This window comes from Ornithorhynchus anatinus, chromosome X1 (assembly GCF_004115215.2).
Source record: "Ornithorhynchus anatinus isolate Pmale09 chromosome X1, mOrnAna1.pri.v4, whole genome shotgun sequence".
NCBI classification, from domain to species: Eukaryota; Metazoa; Chordata; class Mammalia; order Monotremata; family Ornithorhynchidae; genus Ornithorhynchus; species Ornithorhynchus anatinus.
The window spans coordinates 118,424,708-118,445,586 of record NC_041749.1 but is presented as its reverse complement, the minus strand read 5'-3'; the positions used below and the strand labels follow the sequence as shown (position 1 = coordinate 118,445,586).

At 44.6% G+C, this 20,879-nt stretch overlaps 1 non-coding gene across 1 annotated transcript; it reads right to left on the bottom strand.

Moving 5' to 3' along the window:
• Window positions 1–10,373: 10,373 nt before the first annotated feature.
• Window positions 10,374–10,446, bottom strand: TRNAK-CUU. The gene has a single exon. It is a non-coding gene; the product is annotated as a tRNA-Lys (tRNA).
• Window positions 10,447–20,879: the final 10,433 nt, after the last annotated feature.

Genomic DNA, 20,879 nt, shown 5'->3' with positions numbered 1-20,879 from the left:
TCTGTTGCCTGGATTATCTTTAAAAAAAAAAACATTCTATGCACATTTCCCTTTTCCTCAAGTGCCTCCAATCGCTGTCCTTCAATTTCCACATCAATCAGGAACTCCTTACTGTCGGGTTCAAGGCATGCAGTCAGCTCTCCCTCTTAATTCTCTTCACATCTCTTTCACTACTCACCAGCCTGCTTACTTCATTCCTCCAACATCAACTTAAATACTGGCCCTTGCTCTCACCTCCCCTGCCTACACCCCCTTGCTCACATGCTCGCTCCTGCCTGAAACTCCTTCTCCATACAAATCTGATCGACCAACAGTCTCCCCATCTTCAAAGCCCCACTGAAATCATATCTCCTCCAGGAAGCCTTCCTGAACTAAACTGTCATCCCCCTGCTTGTCTCACTCATGCTTTTAGTCATACTCTCTTAAGCACTTGGGAACTCCCCACACCCGCATCCCTCACTGCCCCCTGAGACTTAGGTAAATAACCTTATACACAGTGAGTTCCCTTGTCAGTAGTTTATTTTAATGTCTGTCTCCCCCTATAGACTGTATACTCATTGAAGGCAGGGATTGTGTTTACCAGGTGTAGTTTTGTATTTTCCCAAATGCTTAGTAGAGTGCTGAGCACCAAGTGCTGAACAAAGACCACTGATGGATGGATTGATGGATCGATTGATTAATGGGTGTTGCAGGAGCTGCTGGGCATCTTCTCCCACTGTGTTAGAGTCAGGCACGAAGGGACCGCTCAGGGTGTGGGGGCCGGGCAAGGTATCTCTGGCCAGTGGAGGTCCTCGGGGCCCCAGTGTTGAAGGAGTTCTAGGACTTTGAGCTGGCCTTGAGGAGCTTGTAATCCAGTGGGAGAGATGGGGAGACACAAATTCTTTGTCTACAGGGGGAGCAGGAGAGATCTCAACGGGTGTAGCAAGAATGCGGAAAAATGAAAATTGGGAGACTTGGGGTCTGGCTGATGTGATGGTGGGGGGTGGGGGCCAAGGGGCTTCCAGAGAGGAGGAGGCATGGGAGCGAGGGGTCAGCCATCAGCCAGTGGAAAACACATTCTACTTCATAGTGGACTTGAGGTGGAGTGAAGTTCCGGGTCTACCATTTGCTGTGTGACCTTGGGCAAGTCACTTAACTTCTCTATGCCTCAGTTACATCATCTGTTCAATGGACATTAAGACTGTGGGTCCTCTGTGGGACAGGCACTATGTCCCACCCAATTATCTTATATCTACCTAGTATTTATTGCAGAGCCTGGCATACAATAAGTGCTTAAAAAATGCCATTTTAAAAAAATGCACCAGCTGGGGAGGAGCTCATGAAGAACGTAGAGATCTAAGATGGGAAAGCTGGTGGAGAGTCTTGGAGTCAATCTATCCACCTATTCATCCACCCATCCACCATCCATCCATCCATCCATCCATCCATCCATCCATCCATCCATCCATCTCTCCATCCATCTTCCCAGGCATGCATCCATCCATCCATCCCTCGATTACTCTACCCCTCCTTCTTTCCCTGTCTCTCCCCCTCTGGCCAGACCACTCAGGAGACCCAGAACAGAGCCTTGTGGGACACTCCCAGCTCCGGGACTAGAGGTGGGGGAGAGGCCAGCTGATAAAACTGCCAAGGAGCAGTCTAAGAGGCTTCAGGAGGATTGCGTGGGAGTCGGAGTGTTGGGTCAGCAAAGCGGAGGCCTGATGGTGTTTCCAGATGAGGAGAAGGAGGTGTTCAAGGTGTCAGCAGTGAGCACTGGGTCATGGAGAATTAGGCCAGAGTGCAGCCTGGCAGACCTGGCCGGGGAAATATTGACGAGACCCAGATTGGCTCAGCTGAGTCCCAGGAGCCCAGACAGAAAATACAGAAAAAAATCAATCCGTCTATCACTCAAAGGTAACTATTGAGCACTTATTGAATGCAGAGCCCTGAATTAAACAGTTAGCCGAGTTTAATAAAACAGAGCCAGTGGACACATTCCTGGCTCAGATGGTGCTTAGAGACTAGAGGGGGACAGAGACATTGCTATGAATGAATGAATGAATGAATGAATTATGGATATATATATAAGTGCTGTGAGGTGAATATCAAGTGTTTAATGGGTAGTAGTAGGAATATTTGTAGTGGTAGAGGTACTAGTTGGTAAGACTAGCAGTAGTATTAGTAACGGTGGTAGTACTAATAGTAGTAGTTTTAGTATTTGTAGTGTTTGTAGAGGTAGTACTAGTACTAGTATTAGTATTCGTAGTAGTAATAATAAATCCATCAGTTGTATTTATTGAGCAGTTACTGTGTGCAGACCACTGTTCTAGGTATTTGGGAAAGTTGTAGACACATTCCCTGCCCACAGCAAGCTTACAGGAGACAGGCATTAATGTAAATACAGAAATTACAGATATGTATGTAAGTGCTATGGGGCAGAGAGAGGGCGGAATAAAGGGAGCAAATCCAAGTTCAAGTGTGACACAGGTGGGAGTGGGAGAAGAGGAAATGAGGGCCTAGTCAGGAAAGGCATCTTGGAGATATGTCTTCAGTAAGGCTTTGATGGTGGGGAGAATGATTGTCTGTCAGATATAAAAAGGGAAGGTGTTCCAGTCCAGAAGCAGGATATGGGCAAGAGGTCGGTGTCAAGTAGATGATATCCAGGTAAAGTGAGTAGGTTGGCATTAAGTGAGTGAAATGTGCAGGCTGGGTTGTAGTAGGAAATCAGGGGGGTAAGGTGAGTGTGTGTGTGTGTGGGGGGGGGGAATGGACAAAATGATGGAGTGCTTTAAAGCCAATGAAAAGAGAGTTTCTGTGAGTGTGCAAATGTAGATTGAACATTTTTGTAGAAAAATGATCCAGGCAGCAGAGTGAAGTATGGCCTGGAGTCAGGAGAGACAGGAGGCAGGGAAGTCGGCAATGAGGCTGATGCTGTAGTCAAGGTGGAATAGGATAAGTGGTTAGAGTAATCTGGTAGTAGTTTGGATGGAGAAGAAAGGGTGGATTTTAGCGATGTTGTGAAGGATTTAGTGACAGATTGAATATGTGGGTTGAGTGAGAGCCAGGAGTAGAGGATAATGCTAAGGTTATGGACTTGTGAGTCGGGAGGGATGGTGGTGCTGTCAACAATAACAGGAAAGTCAAAGGAGGACAGATTTTGGGTGGGAAGATAAGGAGTTCTGTTTTGGACTTGTTAAATTTGACATGTCGGTGGGACGTCCAAGTAGAGATGTCCTGAAGGCAGGAGGAAAAGCGAGACTGCAGAGAAGGAGATAAATCAGGGTTGGAGTCGTAGATTTGGGAATCATCTGCACAGAGATGGTAGTTGAAGCCAAGGGAGCAAATGACTTCTGCAAGGGAGTGGGTATAGAAGGAGAATAGAAGGGGACTCAGAACTGAACCAGTTAGGCAGCGGCAAGTAGAGGAGGAGGAGCCTGCAAAGCAGATGGAAAATGAGTGGACAGAGTGATAGGAGAGGACAGAGTAAGTGAAGTCAAGGTAGGATAATGTTTCCAGGAGAAGGGGATGGTCTACAGTGTTGAAGGCAGCTGAGAGGTCGAGGAGGATTATGAAGGAGTAGAGGTTGTTGGATTTAGCAAGAAGGAGATCAAATGTGACATTTGAGAGGGCAATTTCTGTGGAATGAAAGGGGAGGAAGCCAGAATGGAGGAGATCAAAGAGATATTTGGAAGAGAGGAACTGTGATGGCAGATGTAGACAACTTATTCAAGGAGTATGGAGAGGAATGGTAGAAGGGAGGTGGGGCGATAACTGGAGGGAGCCATGGGGTCAAGAGAGGGCTTTTTTTTTTTAGGATAGGAGAAACATGAGCATGTTTGAAAGCAATAAGGGGAAAGGCCATTAGAGAGCAAACTGTTGAAGATGGCAGTCAGAAAGGGAAAACAGGATGGGAAAAGTGCTTTGTTAAGGTGTAAAAGGATGGAGTTGGATGTGCAGGTAGAGGGAGTAGATTTTGAGAGAAGGCAGTTCTCCTCCAGAGACTGCTGGGAGAAATGGGAGAGTCGAAGAAAGGGCAGGCAGAGGGAAGGATTGGAGAGGAGCAAAGGAGATTTTAGGGAGCTCACGTCTGATGATTTCAACTTTCTCAATAAAGTACCTGTCCAGGTCATTAGGGACAAGAGTTAGAGGAGGCCAGAGGACAGGGAGTTTGAGGAAGGATTTAAATATTTGAAACAACTGGCAAGGGCAAGGGGTATGGGAGTTAATAAGGATGGAGAAATAATTTTGCCAGGTAGAGGAGAGGGTAGAGTTAACTCCCAGAGACGTGTACTGTAGAGAATACTGGGACAGAGCATAATTCTTAAGTAGTCTCTCCAGGCCACACTCTTGCCACTGAGGGAGGGCCCAAGGGTCAGTCTGTGTCCATTCATCATCAGTGGTATTTATTGAGAGCTTACTATGTGCAAAGCACTGTACTAAGCACTTGAAAGAGTACAATGCAACAAAAGTTGATAGAAACATTCCTGTCCGCTGGACTCTGTGGTGAGAACAGAGGGCATAGGCCGCCCAGGCACTTCATTGGGACCTGAATCCAATGGTGGGGGCGGAGGGCCAAGGTCACCCAGGCCCTCCCTCCAGAGCTGACTCCTGTGACAGGGGCAGAGGTTAGAGGCCCCACTGTACAGTGTCTTGTGTGGTTTCCTCCACCGGGGACCCGCACAGATTGTGGTAAGAAGCAGAAGGGGATGAATCATAGGCCATGTTCTCTATGATCTGCCATGTGGTCCTTCTGCTGCCTCTCAGACTGCTCCTTTATAGTTTCACCTGCTGGCTCCTCCCTGACCTCTCATCTCCAAGCAGGGGGTGTCCTGCAAGACTCAGTTCTAGGTTCCCCTGAGGGGTCTGGCCAGAGGCAGTGAGAGACAGTGAAAGGGAGCAAGGAGTGGCGCAGTGGAGTGAGGAAGAGGAATTGAGTGATCGAGCGATGGATGGTTGGATGGTTGGATGAATTGTCTGCAAGGTTGCCCACGAGCTTCCCCATCTTGGAGCCCCACTGTCTTCACTGGCTCCTTCCCAGCTGGGGTACTTCACTCCACCCAAAGTCCTTGGTCAAGTGGAACGGGTTCCGACTCCATTCCCATGCCTCCCCCTGTCTGGAAGCTCCTCTCCCCCGTCAAATCTGCCAGACCCCAAGCTCTCCCCATCTTCATCTTTCTGCATTTCTGCTACTCCCCCTGAGATCTCTTTTGTTCCCTCTCCCGACAAAGGGTTTGTACCTCACTGTCTCTCCCATTAGATTACGAGCTCCTCAAGGGCAGCATGGGGCCCTGCAGCTCCTTTGACAATGTGGTCCCGAGGCCCTCCACCAATGAGAGAGACCGCTGTCAGGCCCACAAGCCATGAGGGTCCCCATCGCGCCCTGCTCCAGCCCAGTGGGTGAAGAGGCAGTGGTGGACTGACGGGCAGCAGCTCCTGCCACACCAGAGTCCCGAGGTCCGCTGCAGCGTGGAGCCTGGGAGGCTCTCCATGGACGGGATGGCGGCCACAGCCCCCACAGCTGGGTGAACCATAATCTCCTGTGGTCCTCCCAGCCCCAGCCCACTGACGAGAACTGAGAGTTTCCCCGCCAAGCCTGAAAAGACCCAGACTGGTGGCTTTCTGCCCTATTCCTTTCCTCTCCACCCAAACGGCTACCTTACTGCTACAGGCTCTCGTTATATCCCGGCTAGACTACTGTGTCAGCCTTCTCTCTGACCTCCCTTCCTCCTCTCTCGCCCCGCTCCAGTCTATTCTTCACTCCGCTGCCCGGCTCATCTTCCTGCAGAAACGATCTGGGCATGTCACTCCCCTTCTTAAACAACTCCAGTGGTTGCCTGTCAACCTCCGCTCCAAACAAAAACTCCTCACTCTAGGCTTCAAGGCTCTACATCACCTTGCCCCTTCCTACCTCTCCTCCCTTCTCTCTTTCTACCACCCACCCCGCACGCTCCGCTCCTCTGCCGCCCACCTCCTCACTGTCCCTCGGTCTCGCCTATCCCGCCGTCGACCCCCGGGCCACGTCCTCCCGCGCTCCTGGAACGCCTTCCCTCCTCACCTCCGCCAAACTGATTCTCTTCCCCTCTTCAAAACCCTACTTAAAACTCACCTCCTCCAAGAGGCCTTCCCAGACTGAGCTCCTCTTCTCCCTCTACTCCCTCTGCCACCCCCCCTTTACCTCTCCGCAGCTAAACCCTCTTTTTCCCCTTTTCCCTCTGCTCCTCCACCTCTCCCTTCCCATCCCCACAGCACTGTACTCGTTCGCTCAACTGTATATATTTCCATTACCCTATTTATTTTGTTAATGAATTGTACATCGCCTTGATTCTATTTAGTTGCCATTGTTTTTACGAGATGTTCTTCCCCTTGACTCTATTCATTGCCATTGTTCTTGTCTGTCCATCTCCCCCGATTAGACTGTAAGCCCATCAAACGGCAGGGACTGTCTCTATCTGTTGCCGACTTGTTCATCCCAAGTGCTTAGTACAGTGCTCTGCACATAGTAAGCGCTCAATAAATACTATTGAATGAATATTCCTTCTCTGAATCCTCCCCACTCCCAATCTTCCTTCCTCTAAAATCCCTGCCTCCTATTCGCTTCCCTGCTCATAGTGACAAGTTGGTAGTTCTCCACAGTATTCATCCTTATACTTAGTTTGCTTCTCCACCTGTAATTGATTTTAATATCTGTCAGCTCCATTGGACTGTAAACTATAAACTCTAGTCCCTGCCTGATGGCAGGGATCACATCTACCAGTTCTGTCATACACTTCCAGGTATTTAACACAGTGCTTTGCACACTCAGTACGTACCACTGATTGAATGATTGACCGATGGGAACAATTTTACTTCTCTTAGGTCTTTCCCCATTCTTCATCCCTCCCTCATCAACTCCATATGTCAGTGAGCAGAGTCAAACGGCTCAACAGTTTCCAAACCAGACTTCCCAAGGACAGAGAGTTCTCACTATTTCAGACATGAATAATCGGATTTCTGTTCAAATGTTCATCTAGGGTTCAGCAGTAGCTATTAAATCTAAGTAAAATTGCTTGTTTGCCCAAAATTATTTGGAATAAAAGAAGAATAAAATTTGAGATTAATAAAAAAGATATTTGCTTCTTCAGCATGTACATTTACAGAAGTGTAATTAAACAGCAGAGTTTGATGGATAATATTTGAGGTATTCCATGAATAGGGAATTATTAGAAATTAATTTGTTGGTTCACTCTCTAAAGCATTTATAAAAAATATTCTCATAAAACAGCCTATTAAAATGATAGATTATCACTTCACACATGTGACCAAAGATCCAATAAGTTAATTAAAGTTCTCTCATTCTAATAGTTCATATAATGAGAAAGAAGTTTGTTAAATTAAGCATACTAAAACATTTTTGTCACCAATTTGATTTAGCTTCCAAATATATTTCATATGCATTCAGATGTTGTTAGAAGATTTGAAAACTTGAAAAATGTACCAATATGCCCTTTAGAAAGATTTTTTTTTCAAAACTCACCAATTAGACTTTTGAAACCCTATGACTCTGATTTAGGCTGCTAACAGTAGTTAGCCAAATTATTTTTCTTCACCCAGTTAAAATATTTGATTACTAATTTACATGTTAAAGGCAATAGCATATAATGAGTGTATAAATCACCTTTGGAAAAGTGCCTTTACAGAATTGGAAGTATCCCCTTGTATTCAACCTGAGAATGCTAATGATGCATATTTATTTCCAGGCCTGTAATTAAAAGCAATTTGAAGAGCTAATGTTCCACTAAGTTGACTGTCTGTCGGTCCTGAGAAGCACGGATGAGGAAATCAATCTTTTATCGTTTGATTACCAAGTGGTTTGCGCTCCGCTCCACTCCTCCAATAGGCGGTTTTGCAATCATTGCTTTTGGTGGCGGTTCCCAAATCGGGTTTTCTGGCAATCCATTTAGGAAATTATCGGAAAACAACAGTGGCATTGTTTGAAAACATCGAAAGATGCAATCTGCATTTCAGCTCAGATGAGAACTTGACTGGGCTAAAGCCACTTGCTGGAGTAATTTAGTCTTCTTAATTCTGCTGGGAAGAGTCTGGAAATCTGTCCTTTAGGTTCTAGATATGAAATGGGCCTTTCCCCTATCCATTTTCTCCTTCCTCCCCTTTATATATTGCTTTCTTTTCCGTCTCCAAGATTGTAAGCCCCTCCATTAGAGTGAAAGCTTCTTAAGGGCAGGGATTGTGTCTACTGACTGTAGTGTATTGTACTCTCCAAAGTGCTCTGCAGTACTCTCTGCAGTGCAGTTCAGTGCTCTGCACATTGTAAACCCTCAATAAAAAAACATTGATTGACTGCTTGATGGCTAATCCATCTAGTTTACCTACTAGATTGCAACCTCCTTGAGGCCAGAGATCATGTCTACTGATTCTACTGTACTCTATTTTAATTCCATAGTATTGTAAGAAGCAGTGTGGCCTAGTGAACGGAGCAGGGGCCTGGGAATTACAGGATATGGGTTCTAATCCCAGTTCTGCTACTTGCCTGTTTGGTGGCCTTTAGCACGTCATATAACTTCTCTGTGTCTCAGTCCCTTCATCTGTAAAATAGGGATTCAATATCAGGTCTCCTTCCTACTTAGACTGTGAGTCCCATGTGGGATAAGGAACCATGTTTAACCTGATTATCCTGCATTTACCCCAAAGACCACAGTTCCTATTATTACTTTACCAAGGGCTTAGTATGGTGCTCTGTATGCAATAAGCACTCAATAAATGCCCTCCATTGATTGATTGATTGCAATTAGGAGTCTAGTCACTTAAACTATGGTGCCTGAACCAAAAATGGTTTATTTCTGAATCATCAACTAGTGAGGGCCAAGGGCACTGAATACTAATGATTTTGAGGAATTGCTCCCCAAATATCAAATAACAAAAAAACTTCATCTTTTTTCATGACTGCATATTGTGCCCAGGTTTCTCATGATTCCCCAGCCTGCCTGTTCTAGAAATGCACAGAGAGTCACAGGCTCCTCTCTCCCACGACCAAAGTTAACTAATGAATGAGCTGCTACTGAGCAGAACAACAAAGGAAGTTGGACTATTCAACAGGCAGAGGACTTTGTCATATTTCAGGAGCCATTTCCTTGTGGGCAGGGATCATGTCTATCAACTCTACTGTATTGTCCTCTCCCAAGGGCTTAGAAGAATGCCCTGCTCACGGTAAGTGCTCAATAAATATATTTACTAATACCTTTGCAGCCAATTGTATCAAGGGGAAAAAAAAATCCATGAGAAATGCCAGTGGTGGTAGTTGTCTTCGAATCCAGCTCTTTCTCAGCATTATCTCTGTAAACTACTTCATTAGAATGTAATCTCCTGGTGGGCATCTCTTGCTGTTTTGTAGTCACCAAAGCACTTGGTACACTATAGTGAACCCAGCGTGGGTTCAGTCAATGGTTTACTACAACTTTGATATTGGGAAAAAAAAACGGAATGAGGTGTAATTAGATGGGAAGAGGAATTTTCCATCTTTAGATAAGGACGGATAAGGCTCTCCTCTCCCTCTCTAATAAAAAATAATTTTGTTATACTTGTGCGTGATCTTATGCAGCAGGTGATTTAGTACTTTGTTTTTTCCCAAACGAATATCAATGAAATATGGCTTCTACCTCTTTATAGCTTTGTCTTTAATAATAATTATTATCATAATATTATATTACTATGATAATAACACAGTATAATGTTTCCTCTAGACTATAAGCTCATTGTGGGGGGGGGAATGTGACTTCCAACTCTGCTATATTGTACTCTCCCAAGTACTTAATACACTCTGCATACAGTAAGTACTTAATAAAAATGATCAATTGATTGATTGACTGAACACAATACAAGTTGGTAGACGTGATCCATGCAGACAAGGAGTTTACATTCTTCGGGGGAATACAGATATTTAAATATTTAAAATAATATTATCAATAATATTAAATTATTTATTCAATCATATTTATTGAGCACTTAATGTGTGCAGAGCACTGTATCAAGTGCTTGGGAGAGTGCAGTACAACAAGAAACACATTCCCTGCCCACAATGAGCAATAATATTATTATGTGGTTATTATGGTATTTGTTAAGTGCTTACTATATAACAACTGCTACTACCAGCTACTGCTACCAATGACTTCCAACCCAATCTGCACACTCTGTTCTAAAATACCAATGTACTCTCCATACCTCGAACTCATCTATCTTGCCAGCTACCTCTTGCCCACATCCTCCCTTTCATTCATTCATTCAATAGTATTTATTGAGCGCTGTACTAAGCGCTTGAAATGAGCAAGTTGGCAACAGATAGAGACAGTCCCTGCCGTTTGACGGGCTTACAGTCTAATCGGGGGAGACAAAAACCAGACCGCCCAACGTGGGGCTCGAACCCACGACCCTGGGATTAAGAGTCCCATGCTCTACCGACTGAGCTAGCTGGGTGCGGTGAGCTCTCTCTCTGGCCTGGAACTCCTTCCCCCTTCATATTCAACAGTCCACTACTCTCCCCACCTTCAAAGCCTTATTAAAATCACATTCTCTACACCGAAGCTCCTTGTAGGCAGGGAACATGTCTACCAACTCTATTATAATAATAATAATAATAATGTTGGTATTTGTTAAGCGCTTACTATGTGCCGAGCACTGTTCTAAGCGCTGGGGTAGACATAGGGGAATCAGGTTGTCCCACGTGGGGCTCACAGTCTTAATCCCCATTTTACAGATGAGGGAACTGAGGCACAGAGAAGTTAAGTGACTTGCCCACAGTCACACAACCGACAAGTGGCAGAGCTGGGATTCGAACTCATGAGCCCTGACTCCAAAGCCCGTGCTCTTTCCACTGAGCCATGCTGCTTCTCTAAGGGTATTATGCTGTACCCTTCTAAGTGCTTATACTGTGCTCTGCATTCAGTCACTCCATAAATACCATTAATTGATTGATCAACCTCTTCCAAAAGGCATTCCATGACTAAAGCCCTCATTTCCTCTTGTTGAATATGAACTTGGCTGTGTACCCTTAAGCACTCTGATATTCCTCCCAGCCCCATGGCACGTCTATAAATATCCTTATACTCTATTTCCTTTATCTGCAATTTATTTTAATGTCTGTCTTCCCCTGTAGACTGTAAGTTCCCTGTGGGCAGGGATTGCCATCTACCAACTTTGTTGTACTTTCCCAAGTGCTTAGTACAGTGTTCTGCACCTAGTAAGGGCTCAATAAATACCACTGACTGATTGACTACTAAATGCTGGGGTAGACACAAAATAATCAGGTCAGACAGTCCCTGCCCCACACTGGGCTCACAGTCTAAGTGGGAGGGAGAACAAGTACTGAATTTATATTTTGCAGATGAGGAAACTGAGTCACAGAGGAGTTAATTGACTTGTCCAAGGTCACACAGTAGGCATATGGCAATGCCGGGATTAATAGTAGTGGTGGCATTTGTTAAACACTTATTATGTGCCAGGCACTGTACTAAGCACTGGGATCAATACAAGCAGTTCCTGTCCCACATGGAGTTCACAGACTTAATCCCCATTTGTCAGATGAGGTAACAGGCACAGAGAAGTGAAGTGACTTGCCCAAGATCAGCCCAGCTGACAAGTGGCAGAGCTGGGATTAGACTGAACTAACCCAGTTCCTTCTAACTCCCAGGTCCATGCTCTATCCATTAGGCTACACTGCTTCTCCACACCCCCCAGCTAACAATAATGTAACATTAAGGCCTTGTGGCTTCTGAAAAATGTAAATATAAATGTTACCGGATTGTATTGCTGTACTGTACTCTCCCAGGCGCTTGGTGCAGTCTCTGCACATAGTAGCGCTCAATAAATGATTGACTACTAGAAGCCAACTTTTTTCCAAGAGACCAGAGAAAAGGAGAAAACTTAGGCAGTATTGTCTTGGGTCTTGTTCAGGTAGAGTCAGAAACAGAAGTCTCCTCATTTCCTCCTCCTCAACACTTATTTATTAAATGACTCTCGAGTACCCACCTGCTCCTGGATTTTTTTTTTCACAAGTAGAGCTGTGTCTCTCATAGTGAGGGCTTCCATGAGGTGTCTTGAATAGAACCCAGATAGGTATTCTATGTGCCAAGAATACCTGTCTGCCTGGGTGGAATGGAATGGAATGGTGTGTGACATCAGTCAAGATGCACGGACTATGTAATTCTGGTTTTCCTGAATGCAGGTTTTGTCAAAAATATCATCCCTACATTATTGGACAAGTGAATGTAGGGGGGTGTTTAGGGAGCAGGTCTTTAGAATGAGATCATTCAATGTTCTGTGCCTAGGAAAATGTGGGATTGGTTAAGCACTTACTATATACCTAGCACTGTACTAAGCGCTGGGGGAGATACAAGATAATCAGGTCAGACACAGTCACACTCCCACATGGGGCTCCCAATCTAAGGGGAAGGGAAGACCAGGATTTAGTCCCCATTTTACAGAGGAGAGAGGCCAGAAAAATTAAGTGACACACCCAAGGTCACACAGCAGGCAAATGCCTGAGCTGAAATTGGAAACATGTCTCCTGACTCCCAGTCCTGTGCTCTTTTCTCTGGTCCACACTGTCTCTTTCTGAAAAGCTGAGCATCTTCACTCCAATTCCATTTACCTCAAAGGACTTGCTGTGTGACCTTGGGCAAGTCATTTAACCTTTCTGATAGGCACTTCAGATTTTTTCAGTTCCAACTTCTGTAAAATGTGGATAATAAGAGGTGCAAGGCTTACCTTTCTAGGTGGGGTGAAAATTAATTAGCTAATGTTTGTTAAGAGTCATACAAATGCTAAGTAAAAGGAGCATTCTTTATTCATATTTTCACTGCACAATGTCACAACTTTTCTTTAGTTTATGAACGGTAGAAAGAGATGCTGTGATGGGACCCTGGAAGGATATGTCTCTTTCATTCAATTTCTTTCTTTCTGCTGAAATTAAAAGTCCTCTGTTTCCCATAGTTTTGTTGTATCTGAAAGATAGCAAATAATTCACCTTAAATCAAATATCTGCAGGTGGGGAAATCTGATTTTATAAGGAAATAGGACAATTTTTCCAGGAACCCGCCTAATAGAGAAGTTTGGGGAATAATCTTCGAGGGGATAGGCTGGAGAAAACTAGAGTAGTTTTAATAGTAGTAGTAGTAGCAGTAATATCTATTGAGCATCCACTTGTTGCAGTGTACTGTACAAAGCAAAGAAGTGAAATGTTCCCTACCCATCAGAAGCTTACATTCTAAATGTGGGAAATTAACGTGAAAATGATTCAGGAGGCTAGCTTAAAAGTCTGGGGAAACAGCATGGCCTAGTGGATAGAGCAGGGCCTGAGAGCCAGAGGGTCATGAGTTCGAATCCTGCTCCACCACTTGTCTGCTATGTGGGTTTAGGCAAGCCACTTAATTTCTCTGTGCCTCAGTTGCCTCATCTATAAAATGGGGATTGAGACTGTGAGCCCCACGTGGGACAGGGATCCAATTTGCTTGTATCCACCCCAGCGCTTAATGCAGTACCTGGCACATAGTATGCACTTAATAAATACCATAACTATTATTATTCCCCCCTTTAGACTGTGAGCCCGTTATTGGGCAAGGATTGTCTTTGTTGCCGAATTGTACATTCCAAGCTCTTAGTACAGTGCTCTGCACATAGTAAGCCCTCAATAAATACGATTGAATGAATGAATGAAACATTTTTGCATTGCAATCACGTCACGAGCTATCTGGAGGTCACATCCAGAGGAGCAAGAAGGAGCAGGAAGAAGGGCAGGGAGGGGTGACCCCCTCCCCTTTGCATTCCATTCTTAATTTCCCCCTCCCTCTTCACATCTGACAATCACTCTCCCCACCTTAATAATAATAATAATAATTGTGGTATTTGTTAAGTCCTTACTATGTGCCAGGCACTGCACTAAACATTGGGGTAGATAAAAAGGTAATCGGGTTGGAGACAGTCCCTTTGTTACATTGGGTTCACAGTCTTAATCCCCATTTTACAGATGGGTTAACTGAGGCATAGAGAAGTTAAGTAACTTGCCCAAGATCACACAGCGGACAGCGGAGCCAGAATTAGAACGTGGATCCTTCTGACTCCCAGGCCCATCAGTGGAAAGAGCATGGGCTTTGGAGTCAGAGGTCATCGGTTCGAATCCCGGCTCTGCCACTTGTCAGCTGACTGTGGGCAAGTCACTTAACTTCTCCGTGCCTCAGTTACCTCATCTGTAAAATGGGGATTAAGACTGTGAGCCCCACGTGGGACAACCTGATTCCCCTGTGTCTATCCCAGCGCTTAGAACAGTGCTCTGCACATAGTAATCGCTTAACAAATACCAACATTATTATTATTATTGTTATTCTCACCTTCAAATCCACCTTCAAATCCTCTTCGAAGGCACATTCCCTCCAAGAGCCCTTCTCTGACTAAACCCTCCTTTTCTCTTTTTCCTTCTGCATTGCCCTGATTAGCTCACTTTATTCACCCCTCCCTCAGGCCCACAGCACTTATGTACATATCCATAATAGATTTATTTATATCAGTGTCTGCCTCCCCCTCTAGACTGTGAGCTGCTTGTGGGCAGGGAATGTGTCTACCAACTCTGTGCTATTGTACTCTCCCGGGTGTTTAGTGCAGTGCTCCACACACTGATTTAGGCCACAAAAAGAGATGCATATGAAGTGCAGGGATCCATTTCTCAAGGAAAGCTGGCACCTCAATCTCATCACGCTGCACCGCTGACATGCCCCACTTCATAGGGGGCCAATTTGAAACCCTTTACCCATCATCTTGCAATAGCAGGAGTCATCATGGCATTTCTTGAGCAAGCACTTGGGTGCAAAACTCTGTAATAAGTGCTTGGGAAACTACAGTGCAGGGGATGAAGCATTCCTGCCTCCAACAGGAAAGACAGACATAAAAATATGCACACCTAGGGTGATCCACATTAAATTGAATGGACAATAATCAAATAAGCACTAGACCATAAACTCCCCCATTCTAAACTGTAAGCTTGTTGTGGGCAGGGAATGTGTCTGTTTATTGCTGTATTGTACTCTCCCAAGTGCTTAGTACAGTGCTCTGCACACAGTAAGCGCTCAATGAATATGATTGAATGAATGTATGAAGCACACATGCACAAGCATATCAGTGCTTAGAACAGTGCTTTGCACATAGTAAGTACTTAACAACTACCATCATTATTACCATCATTATTATACCCTCGAGTTGTGAACTTTGACTCCCTTCTGATGGGTTGATCGCAAGTTTGAAGAGATGCTATTCGTGAGCTGCTGAAGCATTTTCATGGCCGGGACTGACCCTGTTTTTCAGGAAAAGATATGACTGTTACCACTCTATAGGAAGCCAACGCAGTACATGGTCCATCCAACACTGGTTCATGAGTGAAAGAAGCCCATGAGAATGGCCACTTGCCATCTTTTTTCTCTTTAAACCACATAGGTTCCGTTGCCAATTGCTACCATCTGTAAGGTGGCCCCTATGAGTAGCATCTACATCAGTGGGTTAGCAGTGAAAGAACTGGACACCCATGAGTAAAAAAATGATATGACAGTCTCTGCCCCCAGTGCTGAAAGTTTCTGACCAAAGAACCAATCAATTAGTCAATGGTATTTATTGAAACCTCACTGTGTGCACTAAACGCTTAGAAGACTAGTAATAATGATAATGATAAAAGGTATTTGTTAATCTCTTACTAGGCAGACACTGTACTAAGCACGGGTGTGAATACAAGCAAATCGGATTGGACACATGAGGCTCACAGTCTCCATCTCCATTTTACAGTTGAGGTAACTGAGGTGCAGAGAAGTGAAGTGATTTGCCCAAGGTCACACAGCTGACAAGTGGCAGAGCTGGGATTAGAACGCATGACCCTCTGACTCCTAGGCCCGAGCTGTAACCACTATGCAGTGCTGCTTCTCTTGGAGTACAATATAACAGAGTTGGTAAATGTGTTCTCTCTCCCTGCCTACAATGAACTTAGACTCAGAGGGGGACACAGATGTTAATATATAGATATTATGGATATGTACATCTAGGATGTTCAATGAGGTGGAAAGATTCAGCAGAAATTGTGAAAAAATAGCTGCCTGATGTGGATGGCAAAGACCGCCGTGGCTACCATGGCAACTGCCTGCTGTATTATCCCACTGTACTGGGGTCACTTTGGCCGTAAATGGGTCCTGCATGTGAAAAAACACCTAGTCACTTCACAGTGTGCTGCTCCCCTGCCAGCCTGCTCACCAGTTGCACTCTAGGGCCCAGTGGGAACACAACCGGCAGGGACCGGAGAGGACAAGCGGCCTTGGCCAGACCACCGGCACTGTCACCAATTCCTCCACCCAGGGTCTCCATCCTCAAGGCTCAGGAACAAGGCTTGTCCATCATTTTCAGTAGGAGATTCTTCTGCACCTTTGTCATCATCAGCATCCTCAACATCATCGTCATTCCCACCATCATCCTCACACATAGGGTCGCTTTTGGTTAATGGCCAGAAGAGTCAGTCAAGTTGCCAAGTAAAACTTGTGAAAGGCTAAGTTTCCTGACTTCCTCAATAGGCACACAGACACACACACACACACACACACACACACACACACACACACTTTCTCCATTGCTTACATGTACTGGTTAAAAGTTGATCCCAACTTGGAAATCAGAAATTATCTACTGGGGGGCTTGTTTATATTTGAGGGGGGTTAGCATGTTCATTTGGAGATGATGGCATCAAGAGTGAACTGGATTTGCATGTGATTTGATCCATAAGGGCAACACATGCCCAAACCCCCCTCGACATGTCAAGATCCCCTTCTGTTGTGGGGTCACATTTGCAATTTGCAGAGTTGGACACAGTTCCCTGTTCTTCCCCGGACCCATCCCCAGGGTCTGCGGAGGAGGAGAGCCATCGCCGAATAGCAAATCTGTCAATGACTGTGGTCTCCCAGGGGTTCACCGATGCCCCTCATCATTGGAGTTTGTGCTTCAATTCGTTTGTTTAAATTTCTGTTCTGGCCTCACCACCTGCAGCCTTTCTCTGTGAAATGAAACATAATTGTTTCATCCCTGAGAGAACAGTAGCCACCCAACCTGTAGTTCACTAGATAACCCTCTAACCTGCTGTCTGACTGAATTCAGGCACATATTAATGGTCTCTTTCACACGCTGGCCCATTCAGAAATCACCCCTATTAATAATTATGTCGGGAATTTTCTCCATTCTAATTACTAAATGGGAGAGTCAGTGTGTGCTGATGATTTATTCTATCTGTCTGGATATCTTCGCAGAACCTGAGGTAATATCACACAGTGCTGATATCTTTCTAGCTGAATAAGACTCATAGCACATCTGTGACCTTTTCCCAAGTAATTAGTTCCACAGAAATTAGATTCAGTAAAAGCACAGCTCGAATTAGAGGTATATCAAAACAAAATTCGGGGCTTGAGTTCATACAGCAAAATTATCAAACAAAAGTAGGCTTATCTTCTAGTCCAGTTCCACAGGACTGAACAGGATCGATCTGGTAAACTCCAAAAGTGGAATGCTTGGTCCATTACAGCCACTTTTAAATCATTGCTAAGTGCAGGTCACTATAATAGGCTATTTTCCTTGAGTTGAACACCGCAACTTCACCCTCTCAAAAAAAATCCATGCTAGTTATTGAGCTCCTGCTGTGAGCAGAGCACTGTAATAAGTACTTGGGAGAGTACAACAGAGTAAGTAGGTACACTATCTGCCCTAACTCCTTCCCATGCCAATAAGTTTCTGTTTCCTAATGGGTTCAACTGACAGGCTGATTGCCGCGAACAGCCGAATCTAAGGAAACTGCTGTTCTCCTGGCCAAAATACCAGATGGGCACTAAGGAGAATCAACCTTGAGTTATCATTATTATTATTAATATCATCATCATCATTATTATTATCATTATTACTTTGGGTAAGCCCTTACTATGGGCGAAGGGTTAGACACAGCACCTGTCCCATATGGGACTCACTGTCTAACTAGGAGAGATAATGTAATCCCCCATTTTACAGATGAGAGAACTGAGAGAGACTACCTATGAGCTCTTTTGAGAAAACTAGGATGCTGTGCCAGATTGGTTAGGGAATCACATTTGAACGTTTGGAAGTATCTTTATTCTAATTTTACTAGCATGAGTAGTAGTAGTATCCTTCTTAACTTGTGAGCCCAATGTGGGACAGGGACAGGATTTGACCTGCTTATCTTGCATCTACCCCAGTGCTTAGCACATAGTAAGCACTTAACAACAACCATGGTTGCTGAATAAGTATAGTCATACAAAGGCTGGAAGGCTATGAGAGTGGCACAACCTGTAATGCAGCATAGTCTAGTGGATAGAACATGGGCCTGGGAGTCAGACGCACTTGGGTCCCAATCCCGGTTCCACCACTTGTCCACTGTGTGAACTTGGGCAAGTCACTTAACTTCTCTGTGCCTCAGTTACCTCATCTGGAAAATGGGGATTAAGACTGTGAGCCCTCTGTAGGATAATAATAATAATAATAAAATAATAATAATAATGGTATTTGTTAAGCGCTTACTATGTGCCAAGTACTGTTCTAAGTGCTGGAGTAGTTTACAAGGTAATCAGGTTGTCCCACGTGGGGCTTATAGTCTTAATCCCCATTTTACAGATGAGGCACAGAGAAGTTAAGTGACCTGTCCAAGGTCACAAAGCAGACAAGTGGAGGAGCTGGGATTAGAACCCCCGTCCTCTGGCTCCTAAACCTGTGCCGTTTCCACTAAGCCACGCTGCTTCTATCATAATGAAGATAGTATTAGTTAAGCACTTATTATGTGCCAAGCGCTGTTCTAAGCGCTGGGGTAGATACAAGGTAATCAGGTTGTCCCATGTGGGGCTCACAGCCTTAATCCCCATTTTACAGATGAGGTAACTGGGGCACAGAGAAGCTAAGTGACTTGCCCAAAGTCACAGAGCTAACAAGTGAGGGAATCGAGATTAGAACCCATGACCTCTGACTCCCAAGCCCATGCTCTTTCCACTGAGCATCTAAACCAATTACCTTGCACCTACTCCAGTGCTTAGTAAAGTGCCTGACACATAGTAAGTGGTTAACTAATACCACAATTATTTTTATTATTAGTGATTGAAATTAATCAGGGAATGTCTCCTGGAGGAGGTAGGAATCCAGGAGGGCCTTGAAGGTGGAGAAAGCAGTGGTCTGGCAAATTTGAAGGGGGAGGGAATTTGGATGTTGGGAAGTATCTTTGTTTTAATTTTACTGATATGAGGAGTAGTAGTATCCCTCTTAGACCATGAGCACCATGTGGGACAAGGACTGTGTGTCCGACCTGCAAAAACAGTACCTACCCCAAGTGCTTAGAACTGTGCTTGAGACATAATAAGAACTTAACAAATACCATAATCATCAATCACCATCAGACCTGGCTGCCTCCCCAGACTTTGATTTAGGGTGAGAAGAGAGGGTTTTGGAAACAGCCATGGCAAGATTTAGCCTGAACAGGACTGATGTTCCTGGGGTGGGGGGTAATTGTGGGGGAGGGGCTGGCAAGGCAATTGACTATGGGGTTGAGGGGTGAGGGGGTGGTCACCCACCTGGGGTTGCCAGTTGGGGAAAAATCTTGACAGTCCGAGGACCCAGGATGAAGGCTGAACCCACACTTCTGACCTCCATCAGTCAGTCCACTTGCTTATTGACATTCCCGTATCTTCACCTACCAATGAAAACATCAGAGTTCACAGTTCAGATGGGAAATGATGATCCAGAGTGGTGGCCTGGTGCACTACTGTGTACGGTGAATGAAGTTGCTCCATTCTTTACAGGGATGATGTGGGAATTAATGGGATAAAGTCTCTAAGTACTTTGAGCTGCTTGAAGTAGAGATGCAATAGAAATGGCTAGGAACACTTCCAGTGTTGGCATTATCAGGGCTCCATTAGGAAAAGAGATGAATTGGACAGTCCCCCAAGTGATGGAGGAAGTGGCAGGTTACTGGGAATCCATAAGATGGGTTTTTTAAAAAAAAAATACATGTTCCAAATGCTATTAAAACAACTTGTTTCCGTCGGAGAAATTTAGCTAGGATTAAATTTCATTTCACTCTCAAGGTCTGAAACCTGTTTTCCATGCTTTTTATCACACCCAGATCGGATTACTTTAATTCTGAATTTGCAGTTGTTTCCAGCATGATCTTTAGAGAAATGACTGTGAACTCCGTTCAGAATTTAACAGACTGAATGCTGGCACCTAGAGGAATAAGCAATCTCATAAACTCCAATATCCTTTCCTGATCAATTTTTAAAGATGTGTTCTAATTGTGTTAGAGTAACTGTCTTAGCCTACCTTTTGTCCTTTGGACTCGATGACATGTACTTTAAGCTACTGTACTCTCTCAAGTGCGCAATACAGTACCCTGCACACAGTAAGTGCTTAATCAATCAATCATGCTTACAATCAATACCATTGATTGATTGATTGACAGAATCTGCCCTCATCTGTGTGCACACATGTACTGGATGACTTTCATTCATCCATTCAATCGTATTTGTTCATTCATTCAATCATATTTATTGAGCACTTACTTTGTGCAGAGCACTGAACTAAGCACTTGGAAAGTACAATTCAGCAGCAGATAGAGACAATCCTTACCCAACAACGGGCTCACAGTCTAGAAGGGGGAGACAGACAACAAAACAAAACAAGTAGACAGGCATGCACAGGACCGTACACACCGTGCACAGCACAGCATTTGGGAGAGCACAATATAACAATATAACAGATTCATTCCCTGCCCACAATGAGCTTATAGTCTAGAGGCAGGGAGATAGACATTAATATAAAAAAATTACAGACATGTACATAAGTGCTGT